The 20,675-nt window shown below is 42.6% G+C and overlaps 1 protein-coding gene across 1 annotated transcript in view; it reads right to left on the reverse strand.

The window, feature by feature from the left end:
- Window positions 1-16,221, reverse strand: part of otud7a (OTU deubiquitinase 7A) — a 38,359-nt gene extending 22,138 nt beyond the window's left edge. The window contains exons 1-2 of the mRNA XM_084555291.1: window positions 16,093-16,221; window positions 120-242 (exon numbers count right to left, since the gene is read on the reverse strand). The gene's annotated coding sequence lies outside the window, so the exon portion shown is untranslated. The remainder of the gene's footprint in view (window positions 1-119; window positions 243-16,092) is intronic.
- Between the last annotated feature and the right edge of the window lie 4,454 nt (window positions 16,222-20,675).

Here is a 20,675-nt window from a genome sequence, read left to right on the forward strand (position 1 = left end):
CATTTATAGATACAAGAAGTGGAGTATTTCTGTCCCATTTAAATAAAACAACTTCGTCACTGAATGTGACAATTTAGGGGATTGTGATTCAACTCTGTTCAGCGTGTGGTGAAACCTACATTCTCTATTTTTGCTGAGGGTTGTTGAGAAGCCATCTGATGACCACAGGACTGTCAGGACCAGACGCAGCTCTAGTCCATGGCTTCAGAGGAAAGGAAGACACACTGGGGATGCAGAGGACCCTGAAAACACACAAACAAATACAGAAACTTATGGCTTTGGACCTGATTTGGCCGAGATGAAGGTGCAGTGAAACACGCAGCCAACACAGATGCAGATGAACCCCCAAGCCATCACTGACAAGAGCGTTACCCAAAAACTGTTATTATTTCATTACTGAATACATACGGATTACAGCTACTTCTTTAAATCTATCGAAATATGTATTTTTTTTTAATATTAAATAACCCGAACCCTTTATGACAGAACAAACTAAAAATAATACACATTTTTTGAATAGCCACACTGAAGATATTTACATTGACGTTCTCACATGTAATAAATACGTAACACAACATTTTTAAATGATAACATCAGCGTAACAATCTGAGAGAGCAGCTGGATCTCTGACTGTACGTGGATTTCAAAATGTCATTTCCTTTAATGACAGCAGCACTCAAGCAGCGTGGACTTTACAAGTACTAGCACACCCTGATAACCTATGATCGGGCAATGTTCAGACTTCTTGCGAATACTCGGTTTTATCTGTCTTCAAGAAGTAAATGATGTGGAGGGTTGATTCGTGGATGAAAGTCCACGGCTCCTCAATAGTCTTCAAGTAGCGCTCTACCCCTTCGTCATCACTGTAGAGTAGATTCAGAGCAGGTGTCCGACATTAGAGTAGAAAACCCCTCTAGACTTGAATATTCCCACCATGCTTCAGTGTGAGTCAAACACACACATTTAGCAGTGTTTAAATCTGTAATGAAGATGTAATGATTACCAGATCCTGCTTTGGATATGACTGGTCCAGTTTCAACAAAGTCTTATAGAAGGCCATGCCATGCCCCTATAAAACCCTTCAGCATGGCCATGGTTTGACATAAAGAAACAACTCTGACACTATTTATTTAGTAAGCAATGTTGTGCTGGAAACCTGAGGCACAAGCTTATTTGTAACAAGCTGATTCACTTGAACCAAATCTACCAGTCAGCTGAATGCGGCTTAATTTGAGGAATACATCCATGTGTCCATCTCTTTTCAACTTAAGTCTGGTCGTAGTGGAAACAGACTAAGCAAGGTATTCCAGATGTCCCCTCCCTAGCAACGTTTCCCTTGTTCCTCCTAAGGGATCCCAAGGCGGTCCCAGGCCAGATGAGATATGTATCCGCCAATGAACTCTGGCCCTACCTGGAGTCTCCTCCCAGCTGGCTGTGTCTGGTAAACTTCCAAAGGGAAGTGCCCAGGAGACATCCTTACCAGATGTGACCTTGTGTACTAAGATGTTAACAAGGTAAGTGCTAGAGATTTACTTCAAATTGACTGCTGAACTAGAAATAATGCACATTTACTTTCACATTTTTTTTTTTTTTTTGTAATTCTTTCCTGGTTTACATAAACATTATTCTGAAAAGCCGGTAAAGGCAGCAGATGGCTGCTGGGTTGTTGTTTTCTAGGACGACACTGTGTGACGCGGCAGGTAGATTTGTGACAAACACACATGGAAACATGTCTAAGTTCAAAGGAAATGCTAAACCATGCACTATAATTAGAAGAACGTTATTATTAGCAAGGCAGGAAGTGACACAACAGTCAAACAAAGCAGAAGTGATGTTCTTGAGTAAAAGTAAGATCACTTCCAATAAAGGAAAGTAATTAAACAGAAGTTTTAAAATACAAAGGTGGTCTGGTAAACAGTTATTCTGAAAGGTTCATGTTGGATACTGTCTAACATTTCAGTACAAGTAGCCACTACTGACCAAATTACATTACATTACTACAATTTGGTGCTCTAGAGTGGCGACTGTCGTGACGCTTTGGGGATTCTTGCTCAAGAGCACCCTTTACAAATAAGGAACTACATAATAAATGGCCCAGTCACTCTGCCACTGGAGGGAGCTACAGCTGCCCACTGTACCTAATTCTTTCAGTGGTGGAATGGTAGAAGAGCATTTAACTAATTAGTGTAGGAAAGAACAATCCTACTTAAGGCTTGCTACTGTCCAACCCAGTGTTAGTTCGTGCTTCTTTATACTTTGGCTCCTCACCATTTCAGAACGCGTACCTTTTACTCCATTAATTTAACAGCTTCTTTTTTTTTTTTTTTTTTAAGCTGGATGAAGAGAGCACATCTCATCAATCCTCACCACTTTCTACAGAAGCACCATAGAGAGCATATTAACAAGCTGCATTTCCGTGCGGTTTGGTAGCTGCAGTGCCTCAGACAAGAAGTCGGTGCAGAAAAGATCATCGACAGCTCATTTCTTCCCGTCCGAAACATCACACACACACAAAACACTGCCTATCCAGAGCCCACATCATCATCCTCATCGTCACCAAGACCCCATCCACCCCCACCGTGGAACGTTGGACCTTGCAGGGGTTAGAGGTTTCGGAGCATCTGGAGCAGAACGACGCCGGCTCTGTAACAGCTTCATCCCACAGGCTCTCAAAATAAAATAAAATGGATAAAACACACACAATGTGCAATATAGTGTGCAGAAAACACGTAAAAAAAAAAAAGAAGAAAAAATGAGAACTTTTTCTTTTGCAACTTTAAGTACATCTCGTCGTGAATACATTACTGCAGCATTATTATACTTTGTTGCTGCAACTTTTACTTAAATAAAGAGACAAACATCATTACTGACTTCCTAAATTTCCATAGCACTTAGGGGGAAATAAAAAAAAAATAATATTATAATTATTATTAGACAAATAGCAGATTATATAGTTTAAAAATAAAAGAAAGCTACTCAGGCACTGTCTTGAAAGCACACATAGCAGCATTCAACATCTGGTAGTTAGTGAGTGTGTATACTAGTACCACATATTTGGGTCAGAGATGAACAGACAACGTTTGCTGCAGGCTGTAACTTTGATCTTGCGGTCTCCACATTTGTACTTTCAGACCAAGGTTGAAACGTGTGGTCTCGCAGCAGCTATGTTCTCTAACAAACTTCTAATCACACTGCCGAGCAGAGGACATAACAGGTAGCAGTACTGAGTCAAGTAAAGTATTCTTATTGTATTCGCAAAAGCACTCGGACGCGCTTGCATTGTTTACCGCCTAAGGTCCAGTGACCCGTGAACGTTCTACCCGCAGTCCCTCCATATTCATGAGGCCCGTTTGTAGACAGTAAAAACCCGAAACATGGCATTTGTTTTTTGATCATCTGGCTGCTCAAACACTGCAGGACGGTCCACTGAACTCTCCTCCAGCATCGCAATACGAAACAGTCGCAACGTCTATACTGTGTGAAAACCAAGCGTCTCAATTTATTATATAATCCAGTACCAGATACGACAGATACGATGTAAATGAAATGTAGTTTTAGCGTAGTTTTTCATATGTAACAATTTAAACACCATTCAGAGCAGATTATTAACAATGAACCACCTGTGGAGATGCTGGATCTACCATGCTGAGAGCAGTGATGTTTATAATTTAAGCATCAAAGTGTTAAGTGGCGTTTAAAACGACGTGAAACCTACCTGCGTGCACGTTTCAGCCGAGGGTCTCGATAATATCTGATTAACCCCTTCTCACAAAGGAAACAAGCTTGCTAATTATTTTTTTTTTTAAAACTTAAAGAGCAATGAATAACAACCCCACACTATGAATGCTAATACTATAAAGCAAGTCCCCACCCACGACTTCCTTTATATTCAACACTAAATGCGTGTGAAACAAAAATAAAAAGAAGTCCAGCCTTCTTTTTGTGAATCATTCACAGTGCGACACAGGCCATCACAGGAAAAACAATCAAGCAACCTTTTCGACTGAAAGCAGATTACATTTTCTATAAGTTCCACCATTACGTGCAAATACGCCGCAGGCTTCCATGAGGTGCATGCGTGGCCATTTTACAGTAACACGATGAGTTATAGCAGAGATAATTGTCTCCATAGTGAGCAGCGATCGCCCACATGGAAGGCTGATACACAGCGGGTGGGAGGTGAACATACTGTACAAACACTTACGCTCCACTCTGCATCTCCTCCATAACTGGAAAATGGTCAGGCAGAAAATCCAATGCACGCTCGCCAAGGTCAATAGCAGTCTTTGCAGTTATGCGCTTAATAAGTCTTTGAAAGCCACGTTCTCTTTGGATTTATATTTTTTTTTTTACAAATGGGAGTGTATGTAGATGTCAGCGCACACATGAGCTCACCGAGTGGGGTGTGTGCTGCAACATAAAATACGGGCGGTGTTAAGGAAAAATCCATGCTTTGCGGACCGTTAGCATTCATTAATTTATGTTGATGGGTTATATATTATGGCCATAAACCCGGCTTCTCCGCTTCTCTTTTGGCGTTTGATTTCCTCTTAGTCACGTAATGCTTTTCACAATCCTAAAAAAAATGCTACAAAGTACTAATTTACGGTGTTGTCTGGCACAGCACAGAGATTCCTGTGTCTTATACATAATTTATCTCTTTTTTTATTAAGATCTTGTGCTAGTTGAAATTTGGCAAAATAATATAAAAACAAGCCCCTCTTTCAACCTGATGTAACGCCAAACTTTCTGAACACGACACATAAATTTAAGACACACTAAAACTGTAACTTAGAGTAACTTTGGGCCAGTTACACCATATAAAAAAAGCAGGAAAATAAAATATATTTTATCAAGAGCAGCTGATTAGTTTTTGCATTTTGGGGAGTTTTGTGTGATCTCCAATAATATACCCAGCAACATTTAAAAACAGCTACTGTAATGCAAGTAGCATCCAAATGTGGCTGTGTCGTCAAGTTTGTCAAAGTCCCAAAAGCCTGCATGTGATGCATTTAGGGGAAAATGTGTGAAATGTATCTAGAGAACATAACATGGGTCGCCGTCTCCACCTCTAAATTGCACAAGTTCTCCATGCACATCGGCCACAGGCCACACTGCCCACCACCACCACAAGTAACCCGTGGGCAACCCCACACTGAAACATGGACTCTCACAAAGAATGACTCAGCACCTTAGGTTTGCACTGCTGTTGAATCGAACGCGTAACATCACAAAAACCTACAGCTGCTACTGCTGCTGCTAGCTGGAGAAACCTTGAGAGATTTGTGAGCCAGGTTTGGTTCATGAGGGTTACTCGGATAGCGAAGCTCTGGGACACTGAAGAGAGAGAAACCAAACAACAAAGGAAATCCCTGTACCTTCGCCTGCTGCAATCCAACCATGTTGACTTGACAAAGTCCAAAACTGTGATGATGGTGGGTGAGACTTTTTATAAAATCTGGATGTCACACGGTGACAAGTTGCTGCTGAACTTGCCAGTGGCGTAACATCTGCTGTCAACCTCCAACCCAACTCCAGCGAGGAGAGGAGAGGAGAGGAGAGGAGAGGAGAGGAGAGGAGAGGAGAGAGAAGGAGAGGAGAGGGGAGGTGGTAATCACGTATGTGCCGATTGCTGATGATTAAGAAGGAAAATGGCCGCAGAATGTGACTGAGAAAAAAAATAACAAAATATTAATGAAATAGCGAGGTAATCTCAGACACTGACTCAGTGCAACCTGCTTGCAGACAGTTTCCCAGTATACCGTGAAGGACTAGTCCAAAGTGTCAACAGGACCTCTGAAACCTAAAACCTGAGCTTAGTTTCCAAAACAGTGGCAAGGGACCTGTCCTGCAAGAGTTGGACATAAGATGCGGGCTTGTTGGTGAAACAAAAAAAACTCAGCCCTCGAGGAGCCTGATCCCTCCTCTGCTGGGCAGAATATTTCGGATTCTTCAAGGCAAGCGGGGAATACAATCTTATATTTTGGCTCGGACACGCGGCTTGGTCGAGCCAACCGTGGCTTCATCACCAGCGTGTGAGCTGAGCTGCAGTTAGCAGGGCCAAGAACGAACAGGCTGAAACTGCTGCGCTCAACACTGGTAGATAAACACCCAATGATCCCCCCCCTCTCTGGAGTGCATGAGTGTGTGATAATACAATGATGCATATATATGTGTGTGTGTGTGCAAAAACAGTAACTACAGCGTGTTCACTACTGAGTGTGCCCTCAGTGTGTTTACCAATCTCTAAGCTAACAGAGCAAGCGCCTCCACAAAGGGCTGCCAAAACACAGAAGACAACTAATAAAAGATGGCATTCATTCTTACCAAGTACTTATTCACATGCCAGTGCACAGCAAAAAGTCAACCCACCCTGTCAGTTATGGTCAGAGACAAAAATAATATGCCTAATATGCAACAATGATAGCTCTGATATATGAATACACAACAAGATGGAAACACTAAAAGCAGACAACAGCTCCAAAACAATGTCACTGCACGGCTATTATAGAGTAAAGACACAAACCGGAAAACTACAGCAATGGAAAAACCTTAAACGTGGGTTAATTGTACTGCTGCTTATACAAATGAGCACAGTTACTGGAAAATAGATCATTTCCATCATTTGCATCAGTACTGAACAATCAACACAATCCATTAGATTGCGTCAAAACACGCCACGTTTAAGCGCCATGGGAAATTCATGTAATGGGGGTATTATGATGTCTCACCAAACTACAAACTAAGCTCTTTCACTTTTTCAAAGCCTTTGCTTGAGAGCGCAAGATTCAATCAGTGAATCTCAATGCAGACGGGAAGCACCACTTGCTATTCAGCCTTCATATCAGTCAGTCCGCCTCGGTCTGTTCCTCCCTCCTACTGCAGCCACAATGGCAAGCTTGTGTTTGCGTCGACTGTGTATGTGCCTCTCCAGAGCCCAGTGTGTACATGCATATACGCCATCACCTAGACAATATTACTGGCAGTCTGTGGAACGCATTGGGGTGTTTCAGTCGTTGCACAGGATGTCACATTCAAAGCGAGGATGCATGTCCTGGAATCGGCACGTCAGGTTTAAATCATTTTCTCTGACTCTCTAGCTACAGTCAACACATGGGAGGAGCGTGCTGTGTACCCCCCTTTATCCCTCCATTATGTTCTATTCACCGCTGGGACCTGCCACCAGGACCCGCAGACCACATTTGTTTGCTGTGACCTCAGATCACCCCCACACCCCGGGTAATCAAATACACAGACACACTTTCAGGGACAAGGGGATGGAGAGAGTGACAGAGAGAGAGAAAGCCACGAATGAAGGATGGCCTCGGTTTCACGTCAGTCAAATGCCGTTCTTTTTAAATGCAAGACAAAAAGCGAGCGTAATATGCCTTTGGATTAAAGCCATGCACAAAGGCTCACTCATTTTACCTTTCTCTTTCTCAATTGTGCCCTAAAGTCGAAGAAAAAATCAACTTCTGTGCAGCTGCCGTTCACATGCTGCGAGAAAGATGCTGTTGGAGGCAAGAAATGTCACTTTGCATCTCATTGCTGCGCTGCACACCGCTAGCACAGCATATTTATGGACTGGAGAGTTGTTGTCAATTGGCACTAAAATGCATCATCACATTAATATTTGAGGTGAATTTTGGTTAAAGCTGCAGTGGACAGCATGAGCACTGGGCTGTGTGCAGGGCATACCAGAGGGACACTTTCAACATTTGTTAAAGAAAGTTCAAACCCCTTTCTGTACCAGGAGCAGGTCATATTTGCTATATAAATGTAACGTACCACCAGCTTATATCACTGTTGCTTAGTGTGGCACAATTACTGAAGAGATAGGGCTAGTATTGCAACTAAAATGGACGAACATTGCTGTGCTTCATTTTGCCGATTTTGTAAATCATTGATTTGCATGTAATATATTGATGTTTTGCAATGTTTACATCCAACTCCAATTATAGCAGCTCTAAATGCTGAAAATAACCAAAAAAGCCAGAACCCAAAAGTCAAAATTTAAGGCCATGCAAGTTTAGTCCTCACCAAAAATGAAACTGTTACCCCACTGTAGCACAGCTGCTGTGAGTGAGCATCTTAAAAGAGAAGAGGTGACAGTGCCCCGACCTCAAAACAACTTTTTTTTTTTTTAATATGACAGTGGGTTTTGTCTGATTGTTGGTTGGCGGTCAGTGACTGGGAGATGCAACTGCGTTCTCATCTGTTGCTTTTCGAACAGGAAATCAACAGACTACCGAGAGCTGATGCTAATGGCTGGCGCAGCCGCAACGCTTTCCAAAGTGTTTGCAAGTCTATGCTTATAGACCTAGAACGAAACAACGCAGATTTTATTAATGTTACACTAGTAAGTAGGTAAAAGCAAATTTTGCACATATTTAATACAGCTCCATTTCCAAATACACCGATCAGGCATAACATTAAAACCAGGAGGAGAAGTAACTAACAGGAGAAGTAACTAACATTGACCATCTTGTAACAATACAACGTTCTGCTGGGAAACTTTTGGACCTGGCATTCAGTGGATGTTACTTAGACATGTACCACCCACCTAGACCAGACCAGGCGCCCCCACCCCATAGCAATGACACTCCTTGATGGCAGCAGCCATCCCCAGCAGGATGCAGCCAGACACAGGCACACACACATAAACAGGTTAGGAACAACTCAAACAAACATGAAAAACAGAGGCCCCTCGCCTCAACCCATAGGACCCAAAGGCCCCCACTAACAACATTATCACCAAATAGGACACCCTCAGAAGGCCCATGTCCATTCTCCAATGAGTCACAGCTGTTTTGGAGGCACAAGGGAGACCTGCACAATTTTAGGAAGGTGGTCATAATGTTATGCCTGATCAGTGTGCAATCAGCCAAGACAATGAAGTGAAATCACACCCAACGCTGTCCTCGCTAATGAATGACAGAATGTAGTAAACAACACAATTCCTAATTAGTTCAACGATAAATACATTTGAACTTTTGTTGAATGATATCATTAGGTAGAAGTTTAAGTTTAAAATGGATTCTAAATTTATAGATATCATGTTCAATATGTTAGCCCTGCGACAGACTGGCGACCTGTCCAGGGTGTACCCCGCCTCTCGCCCGATGACAGCTGGGATAGGCTCCAGCTCCCCGCCCCCGCGACCCTTCACAGGACAAGCTGTTACAGTAGATGAATGAATAACTGAATGTTCAGTATGTCATGAAAATGATTTAGTGGTTAGCCAAAGAATTAAATAACTAGGCAGAAAAAAGTCGATAGATTAATCGAAAAAAAAATAATACTGATATTAATTAATCGACTAATCAAAGAAATAATGGATAGATTTTTTATTTATTTTTTAATCAAGATGAGCCCGACAAATTTGAATTTAAATTTATCATCACAACCGTACTGCTTCAACAACATGGTACTCGGCATATAGTCCCATAAAACCATGTTCATTATTTACACTGAAAAAAAAACGAAAAAAAACAAAAAAACAATTCAACAAACTGCCTGATAACTCTTCCGTCTGACCTTATACTCAAGCCCAGTCTCGGCTCAGCTGTGTCTGCAGCATGCGCCCAAACAAAGAGCTGGTTGCTGAGGGGCACAGAACGAGATTGCAAACCCTTAAAATGTCAGTGCCTTCAGCTTGAGCCCTTCTACTGCAAGGTCCAATACCTCTTTTCCTGACTGGTGCCTGTTCAACTGAATGCCACAAGCAGACAGCTGTGGCTACAAAGTAAACAGAAGGCTCTTGACTTTTTGTTGATTTGAAGAAGAGGAGGACAGAGGAAGGGAATATCCAGTACGTATATCAACCTATGTTAAGTATATTAAAGACTTGGTTTCAAGCTAAGAAGCTAAGAAGCTAAGAAATGCACAGAGGAGGCATAAAGAACTGCATGCTGTCTGAGTATGATGAATGTATCTCCCGATTCCACATGAGAAAACCAGACCATGTAGCTCGAGCCAGATGGTGTTTCCTATTTGAGTTTATGCTGAGGGAGACTGTCCCCTGCGTTAAACACACACAGAGGATTGTGCTTGCTTTCACAATTTCCTCCAGATTAAAGACCTACAGTACATATACTGTACATAGCTGAAGTCTGTAAATATGATATGCGCGCCATCGCCTACAGATCAGTGATAACTGCAGGTATCCCGTTACTGTTTAGATAAATCTATGGCTAGGGGATGTATTTTGTCGCTTATGGGGATGTCTCTTCTGAATCCGTGTTGTCAGTTTCAGAAATCACACACACACAGCAACATCTAGCTAAGCTAAGCAGCTATAACCTGCTTTATGCGCTCATATTAACTTGATTCTTTAATTTTGGTACCAGGTAAACAGTATTCCATGCAAAGCAGTGCAGAAAGTCATGTTGCATTCCCTGAAACATCAGAGGTCTATGGGGTGTTTCCAATTTATGCCGTGGTTTAGCTTTCAACAAACGTCTGTGATGTACAACAAGTAAGGTAACAGCATTTATAATTCATCTTAAACTCCGCGAAACACTATTATAACACCTGTGAAAAAATGTTTTGATTTAGTCTACGTCTCACACAACCAGTGCTGGGTCTCACCACCTTGGGATTGATTTTGTGGGTGGATGCGTGCACAGTTGTGCACGTACACTCAAGTAGGAGGAGAGGACCTTATCACATAACCTTCTTCTTGATTTAGTATATGACCCATATGCAGTGTTGGGCATGTTACTTTTAAAAAGTAATTAGTTATAGTTATTAGTTACTTCTCCCAAAAAGTAACTGAGTTAGTAACTGAATTACTCCACTATAAAAGTAACTAGTTACCAGGGAAAGTAACTTTACCTCTGAATGCTCCAAACTCTCCATTGCTGCAGACTATCTCTGATCGCTTGTGTGAAACTGCTATGTGCACGTTTGTGTGTAAACAACACCCGCCCAACTGAACAATGCCCTGCTGCTGATTGGCTTACCATGAAATCTCACCCTACCTTAGCCAATCATCATCACTTATGCTGCTACCGGCCCCACCCCACCCCACCCCACCCAGAGGGGGAAAAAACAAACAAAAAAACACCTACGCAGCTCTTGTGGCTGGCTGACAGCGCAAGTAATGCACCGCATTTAACTGTCAGTAACGGTAACGGCGTTGTAACGGAGGAAGTAGTAATAAGTTTACTCGTTACTGAAAAAAATAACGCCGTTAGTAACGCCGTTTATTTTAACGCCGTTATTCCCATCACTGCCCATATGTTGCTGAATAAAAAACAAGTTTTCTGTCTCAACACTTCACTTCTGCAGTGGGTGTAGTACAACTTCAGTGTTTGCTCTAGTTTTTCTCGTGACTGACTGACTGACCAAAGTAAAAAAAAAAAGAAAAGAAAGAATGTCCAAAGGAGCAATTTCATCGATAGCATTGACCCGTTTTACACTGCATTTGTTTTTATTGGACAGTTATGAGACGAAACACTCATACTGTACATTACATTAAAATCTGCTCATGTGCTAAAATTCAGACTGGCATCCAAACAATGACCTGAGCGCTGTCACACAATAACGGTGCACTCAGGACAAAAGGCAGTGCTCACTCTTTTGGGCTGACATTTGTAAACCTGTTGAAAGCGGGTTATGAACGACCCTGCCTGAACTTTTGCACTTCTTGTACTGCCATCAGTCTGAGTGATACCCAAAAGCGGATAATGGAAACTGTAACAGCCAATTTTGTCTGACCCCAAACCTGCACCTGGATGCAAGAATCAACAATTAGTGGAAACCACAAAAGAAATTTTAATACTATAAATCTATTGCCCGTCTTTTCATTTCCATTAGCAAACTGAGAAGCTTAGAAATAAGCAAAACAAAAAACAAGCCACAAATTATTCTTGCGAGGAATTTGAGCTCCACAGATATCCTTTTGTTATTAACTTTTATGCTGGCCCCTCTGATGGGAAAACAAATTGCTGTGATGCATGTTCTCCATTGGGGCCCCCACAAAGAGAACATTCAGTGGGTGGGGCCGCATTGCAAACGAAAGATGTGTCAGACTCAAACCAGAATTAGCATTTTATATTTGATTAACGCTGTAGTAACGCACGATGTTTCCGAGTCAGGTTGGCTATAAATAATTCGCAGAATTTCCAACAAAACGTGCGTCAGGAAGTGATTCACTAATCTGGTAAACAGCAGACTGTTTCTTTACTCGAGCATACAACATAACACCAGACAACTTCCCTTTCATTCACGCACACACTCAAAAACAGAGGCGCCCTGCAACGCTCCTGCCTGCCCGAGAAACTTGAGGTACCTATAATCTGATTCAAATTAGTACACGCTGTCCCCGCGCACTCTACTTGCAAAACATTTTAAATTGAATGAATTAGACTGATTTAAATCTGATTTTAATCAAAGAATCTAGCAGAGAAAGTACGTGAAAAGGCACCAGAAGAGAGTGGCTGCAGGGTAAATAATCAGAGCAGACCTCCGCCACATATTCTCGGAAATTAAAACTCTGAACGTGCAGCAGCAACAGCATGACTGTTAAGAGACGTAAAACTAAGTCCCCCCCCCCACACCGAACGTTCATAAGATGAGTGCACAAAAGCTGGCGCACTTCTTGACCCCGTTGAGTCATCTCAGATCTTGTTCATCTAGTCGGAGAAGAGACAACAAATACGGGAGAAATATTAAAATAGCAGGAGCAGAGGTCAAATTTTGCTCCACGGCGTTCCACGAATGGGTTTTGTTGAACATCCAACGAAACGTGCTGGAGCAGGTGACAGCGAGAGATGGCGCAGCACTTGTTTTCTCTACTTAAGAAAAGGAAGGGCGTAAAAAGTGTGGTGAAAAAAACAGCACCACCGACGCTCTCTTCTTGGGGTCGCGTCCAAGCTGCATTACTGCGTTTTAATATCTCCATCAACGGAAATAAGGTGTGACAAAATGGACGAGTTTCCGACAAATGCAGCTGCGCTTTCGCAGAGACAAGGAGGCCTGACCTATTTTTCTGAATGAATGAAAATGACCTACGCTGTGGGCCTGCATGAATCTAAATCGAGTCACCAAGGGTATCCTGTGCAACAGCGTTCTGTTTGATTTAGAAACTGTTCCCTTGCTGATTCGAGGCCAGTCAGGGGATGGCTGTGCCCACTAGACCTTGTGGAGGGGAACGTTAACAATGGCAGACGTCTCCCGGAGCCTCCCTGCTCCCAGACTCAGCACCAGACAGGTGGAGCAACACAAATGCAATTAAGTGCAAGAGGCGCAGACACACATGTGTACACACGCGTTCACGGTCTGACACAGAGGGTAGCTCCCTGGCTAAACCTGACATGACATCCAAACTCCTGTTGCTTCCAGCGTCGCGTGTGGATAAAGCCCGAATCAGACCTGTTACCCGCAGAGTCTGTGATCTATTTATCTCAAGATCAACCCTGAACATTGGGTGAAAGAAAATCAAGATTCACATGCAAACGTCATCTGCTGCAAAACTTTCAGAATAAGGAGAACTTTGATGGTACCAACCACAACAGCCACAACCACACACACTCTGAGGAACATCACATCTAGGTTTGATATCCTAAATATTACAATAAATCTGAATCGATTCACCCTCAAAACCAAATATATTAAAGTTCATATTAGCATGAAGCAAGTATAAATCGTCATTTTGTTTGGGTTAAATGTAACGAAGAGTATCTACTGACTTCAAACTAGAGTGTCAGATAAAACACACAAAGCTTTGAGAGGTCGTTTTAGAAATCAAACCAAAGAATCAAAAGTGAGAGTGAGAGACTTTTGCCAAAGCTTGTGTAAAACCGTCCACATTCAATATCAAGGGGAGAGCCCCTAAAACTCTCTCTAAAAATATATGTGACTCAAACGTCACTGCCTTTCGTCTAAATCAGCTGACAAACTGCTCATTAAGGCAACACTCAGAGTGAAACGGGACTATGTTTGTGGGGGTGTTTGCTTGACTGACAGGTGTCTGAACCCGTCACAGTCATCCAGAACGGCTGCCACTTCCTTATCTCGGGGAGAACTGCGTGTCCTCGTTGTGGCTGAGAGGAGGGTTTTTCTTTCTCCGCTAATTCGCGAAGATGAAGTGGCTAATGCTGAAGCTTCCACGCGTCCTGTCAGGAACCGAAGGCCTCAGTGGATCCGTTTAGATTACGGTCACAAACTGCGTGCACCTCGTCAGTGATTCAGACATCAAATGTAGACACGAGCTCTGGTCTGTAGGTAAACAAACCAGCAGCTTCTGTGGTTGAAGCATTTATTACAAAAGAGAGTACTGGTGCGAGGATTTGTCGCAGTTTTATGGCACAAGGCTTCCAATCGAATGTGTCTGCGATTTGGAGGTACATTTTACATTTCCGCTAACACAACAATGATTCAACGTTCACCTATCCAACGTCAAGGCCTGCGGACAGACCGGACTACAGGGCAGTGGCTCTAACCGACTCTGTTTTGATGTGGGAGAGGAGGCCCTCTTCCTGCCTCCACGGCCTCTAGCTGACCTCCCTCTGCCTGCAGACAGAACACTTAACATTGCTTCCCCACCTGTAGAGATGTCTGAAGAACAGGGCCCCACTTCAAAGCCAGGCAGTGATTGGGCCATGATTACCACGGGCACTTGACTCATTTCATCCCCTCTAAGGGACTCAACTTTGGGGGAATCACACATGGAGACACTGAATTCTTTTGGAAAGAAACAGAAGATTTAAGCCCTGTTCGCAAATGCTTCTTAGGACCTAAGAGATTATTTGTTTCAATAATTCGGATTTATGTGAAAAACAGTGCAAAATGTGTACATAAGTACATTTGTGTTTTACACAATGACACCTTATGAGCATATATGTCTTGGCTTTTTGAAGCAGGTAGTGGGCAACTGCCACAGATGTCTGCGAATGGATGTCATTTTCTATCAGCGGAGGAGCGGTTTGATAAAGCAGCTCTGCCTCGGTGACATGAAAGCCCAACTGAGTTCAACAACAACCGTCGTCTCTGCTCTGCTTTTCTGCAGCTAAATGCCACTGACAGGAACAGAATTCGCTGTGGTAACTGATCAGGTGCCAAGCGCCCCCTCTCCCCAGTGCCCCGCTGCACCGTGGACCTCTACGGAGCTGGCATGGCCTGGCTTGGCCTGGCAGCCACGGGGCCCTGCTTTGTAACTCTGCCCCGACTACTCCAGCTACCTCCAAATCACACTCGCCTATACTGTCAGCTGCCCGTCTCCAAAACCTGCGTTTAGACACGGCTAACAGGCGGCCGGATGACTTGTGAAGTTGAGCTTAGTGCAAATTTGCACCTTACAAAGAGTTTAATGCTCTAGTTCAAATATCAGCTGGTATAAACAATAGATTAAAGGTTGCATTATGTGGATCTTGGTCAGGGGACGTTTATAAATACCATAGCAATGAATCACTGGGCTCCACAGTGTTTACAGAAAGGCATGGCAAGTGGATACCGTGAACCAGGCCAACAACAAACAAATGGGCATCAGAAAGAAAACCAAGAAGCTTCCTGTGTTTCAGGATGAACGTCTAAAAGTGAGAGCAATATGTGATTTACTATATGAAGCATCTAGCTGCTATATATTTCATCAGCATGCACATGTGAAGCCATTTGGCCCAAAACACACTGTGATGATCAATATTTCATGTCACGTTAAAAAAAGAAAACCCTTCACAACCTCAAGAAGATGTGAAATGTGCTATTTTGTTGGGATGTGCCACCAAACGTAGACAGCTGTCTGAGATGTAGGCTACATTGCATTGCTACTGTATGTCCATGCATCACAAAGGTCTGTGACTAAGCAACAGCATTTTTAGTCCAAGACTCCGGCTACCGTCCTCATCCCGAACCGTCGATGATGAGATTTGTGGCCTCGGTGCATTTGCCTTCGACCTAAATTAAGAGGCAATCGCACGGAACCTGGAGCTGAACGCATCGAGGCACGTACTCGCATACAGCCAGGTGCACCTGTCTGCAGTGGCAGCCTTTTGTGTTCACTATCAATTGAGCCAGCCCCGTCGCGCTGTTTTGTGAGATAACTAAAATAAATAAATAAATAAACAAGACGAGACCGGGTCCGTCTCTTACCGTGCTGCTCTCAGTCATTGCTCCCCATCGTAACGTTTCCAAGACCAGACCTCTGACGAACCGTTTATTCCTGCCAGGCTGTCTCACTCTCTCGCTCTCTCTCGCTCGCTCATCCTCATGTCATGTTTCTCCGCTGCAGCAGAACGAAGCCACGCCTCCTCCGGCCGCCGCGTGACGCCAGCCGCTGACGGGCTCTCCGCACGCGCCCCGGGTAGCGCATCCGGCAGAGCGCCGCGAGAGGGCGCTGCGCAAAAACAAGTTGGGTTTCTCGACCGAATCTGAGCAGTCCACTGGTTCACTTCCTTAAAAAAACAATAACAGCATGAATAGAAGATAAAGAGAATGTGCCCCTGCTGGAAAGATATCACCAAGTTTTAAACCACACTGAAGATAACAAAGTCTAAGCTAGTAGCTGTTAGCAAGCTACATTATATTAGGACAGAATAATGAAAATGGTAATATTTATGAAATAAAAATTGGGATTTCTGATTAGTCAAAACATTAGACTAATCACGCAGTATTCTACTTTATGTGCAGTATCACTGATATATCTATTTAACTATCTATCAAGTTATGTTGCAATGTTTTATTTTTTTAAAAAAAAAACCTTTGACAGGACACAATGTTTATGGAATAGCCTATATGCATTATAAAGAACTAGGACCGAGGTACAATCAGCAAATCTGCATGTATGCATGCATATATATTATAACAGTAGGTAAATATAGTGTCACATTCATTTATATTTATACAAGTGAATACTATTCTATCTATCTATCTATCTATCTATCTGCTCTAGCTGTCTATCTAGTTATGCTGTAATGTTTTATTTCTTTTTCAAAACATTGGATTCGGAATATCCTATACGCAACACAAAATACTAGGATTGGGGTATAAACAACTGCAAATCTGCAAATATGCATGTATATATGCATACTATTATAACAGTAGGTAAATAAAGGTGTAGTGTCACATTTATATATATTTATACTGATGAATATCTATCTATCTATCTATCTATCTATCTATCTATCTATCTATCTATCGTTATGCTGTAATGTTTTATTCCTTTTACAAAACCTTGGACAGGACACAATGGATAAAGAATAGCCTACATACAACCCAAAGTACTATGATTTGGAGGTATAAACAATTATAAATTGTAGAAGAGGAAAGAAAGAAAGAAAGAAAGAAAGAAAGAAAGAAAGAAAGAAAAACGCCAATACATTACTCACTAGTTGTTTTGTGTGTTCTGGCTCTGACAATTAACGACTAGTGAAAGAATATTATTATAAAATTAGGTAAATGAGGGTGTCTTGTCATATATATTTATACTTATATACGAATGAATGCTATTCTATCTATCTATCTATCTATCTATCTATCTATCTGTCTGTCTATCTATCTGTTCTCCCATTTTATTAGGATCATTTACCAAATCCTCACCGCAGTCCATTCTCATTGTCCCGTGTTTCACTTGAGCGAACAGGTCCAGCAAGTTATTTCTGGGCTGGTGTCACAGTCAGAGCCTCGGATCGATCTGCCAGCGTACCTGCCGCACGGACACTGCGTCGTCGGAGGCAGTCCCCCCACCCCGACTGACTGCTTTGCTGCTTTTCCCCACTTTGGCTGGAAGTCCGCCGCACACTGCCATGAGACCCACCGTCTCGTCCCTCGCCCTCCTCGTCCTCTGTGTCGGATTGAGTGGATGTAAGCCCTCGTCGCCCTGTCCGAGCGGACAGTTTTTGCTGAAGAGCCAGTGTGTCCTGTGTCATCCCACCTGCTCGGAGTGCGACGGACACGAGCTGTTTCAATGCACAACCTGTGGAGTTTGTGAGTAGGATTGCCTTTACAATTTTTTTTTAACACATCAAACATACTATATGGGGATTTTACAAATGAAAACGGCGTTTTAAATGATTTAATTTCCAGTAGTCCAAGTTTAAAAAGTAGAACCAAGATTTGCTATCCTATGACTATATATATATATATATATATGTCTAAAACGTGTAAATACAGCCTAGTAAATTGCTTGCTTTTGTCCACGTGATTATCTTGTTATTTTTTTCTGTTGTCCTTTTGGCCCCACAAACGCCAGATTGCAACAAAGCCATGCCACAGACTCATTAATCCAACAAAGTGGGAGTTTTTTTCCTCATTCAAAGCAGCCCTATGTAATGGTTAGTTAAAAAAAAAAGGGGGTAGGGTGGGCTTTTGTATCCAAGGAGAAGCATTCAGTTCTGGTTTACCATACTCTTGTTAAACAGTCACAGACTGGCTGCAGCACTTGTTGATTTCTGTGTCACAGGGCCACCTTTGGAATAGGGAAGAAATGAAGGTGTGATCATTTTTCTCTCGAGTTTTCACAGTGTAATCTGATCATGTCAGAATGGGGCCTTTGTTAATCAGAGGGAGAGAAAAATATCCCCATAGGCTAGAGGTACTGTAGCTCACTGGGCTCAACCTGCAAAACCTGCAAGTTTCTTTCCCTCTCACTTTCTCTTTCCCTCTCTTTCCTTATTTGAATACATTTTCTCGCCACCACAATCGTGCATGTGCTTTTACTGACTCATACGGTATGTGTCCTGTACATTTTTGTGCCATGTTTGAGTCTCTTGGAAGAGAAATGGTAAAAAGGCAGCAGCAGCAGCAGCAGCTTGCAGCCGCTCTCCTCCCTGTATCACACATCCTCTGTGCGGTGCTGTGCAGATGAGACACTGCTGTAACTCGTCTGCTCCCGGAGATGCCGCAGGTGCCACAGCTCAGCCCAGGCTATAGTGGCAGGTGGCAGAGTTATTAATCATTAGGGCCAACACATGACTGTGTCTCTGCCTACAGCTCTCATCTCTCATCTTCCTCTGATTACCCTTGCTTATATTAGTTGAAGCCTCACCAGTCAGGAAGTAGCCTCACTCTGGGATCTGTTATTTGCAGTCAGTATATGCTGAGATGGAGCCATCGGTTCATGGTGATGTTTCTGGCTTCCAGTTGTTGCCACTGTTTCCTGTTTTTATTAAATATGCATATGTAATGAAATCACAAGTTTCCCTGTGGGTGTCCTTTCATCTTTCCTTCTTCGCACGCTCATGAATTTTCACTTTCAGAGGCTGGCTAATGGCTTCTTTGTCAGAGGAGAAAATAGAGTAATCTTTATGTTAACAAGTCCTCTGTGTCTTCCTCCTCCTCCTCAGATGAAGATGGACAGGAGCGTTTCCTCCACCAAGGTCGATGTCGGACACACTGCCCCCGGGGACTCTATCCTGACAGGGGTCACTATGCCTGCCTGCCCTGCATAGCCAATTGTGAACTCTGCACAGATGGCAACATATGTGCCAAATGTCGGGAACACTACAAACTCCAGAACGGGGTGTGCCAAACAGCACTGTGCGACATAGGTAAACGTAAAGCAGAGATTTTGAGTAGGCTGTGACTTAAGAGCGAGTCTGACGTTATTTTGGGCCTCTGTCTTTCAGGGCAGGTGGAGGACCCTGATACAGGAGAGTGCATTGACTGTGAAATGGGCTGCAAAACATGCTCCACAGGTAAAAACACTGTTGACATGTGGTAATGAGGCTCAGTAGCATATATTAATACCCCGATGATAACAGCGATATACAGTTTGCTTCTCTCTATGAATTCTAATGAATCACCTTTCTCTCCTTTGTAATCAGAAGACCCTGAGATATGCAACAGCTGCGTTGAAGGTTACTTTCTGTGAGTTTTTTTTTTCTTGCTTTATTATCATCTTTCAATAAGGATTTTTCTTTTTCTTGCTTCCCTCCTATTCTACTATAAAATCAAATGTGCGTTCATTGAGATTCTTAACATTTATTACGGTGGCTGGAATGTAAAATTATTTTCCTTAGCAATTAATCTGTTCATTATTCTCTACTTTAATTGAATATGTTCAAAAATAGTAAATATGCCTACTGAAGTTCCCTCGAGCTCAATTTGACATTTGCAAATAGTTTGTTCAAATTTATTTTTAGAATTCAAAGATATTCCGTTTACATCTGCGGAAGATGAAGGCAACTTGCAAATAGTTTCATATGAAACTGTGGAATAAGAGGATTTGGGGCATTTGTTCTTAAACATTCGAGCCGTAATTAATTAACCTTTATCATTAACCTTTTAGCAGATTTGTTTTTTAATTGACAAATTGCTTCAACTCTATTCAATTCTGTGTCTTAATGTCCTTGAAAAAAGTATACTGTAATTTCGCATTGTGCGGTGATTTATTCATAAATCCTTCTCTGCAGTTTTAAATCATTACCATTAAATATGGTCGCAGCAAATAATTAACCTCAAACCGACCTGGTAATTGTTTATATTTTCGCTGGCATTGCCTCGCTCGATAAAGAGTTGGGTAAATCTCTCGGCTGTGCGAGGGGTAAAGTGCCACACCATTCCACAAATTGTTCAGCAGCATTTGCTCCCGCACTGTACAAGACATTTCACCTGGATTTCTGTTTACACCAGCTTATCAATTGGACCCAGTGTGTAACAGGTTATAGAGCTTGAACAGACCTCCAATTGTGTATTCCTCCCCCGAGTTTAGGCCTCCAGGTATTGTGTGAGTCAGG

Source organism: Chelon labrosus (genome assembly GCF_963514085.1).
Source record: "Chelon labrosus genome assembly, chromosome: 11".
Taxonomy (NCBI): domain Eukaryota; kingdom Metazoa; phylum Chordata; class Actinopteri; order Mugiliformes; family Mugilidae; genus Chelon; species Chelon labrosus.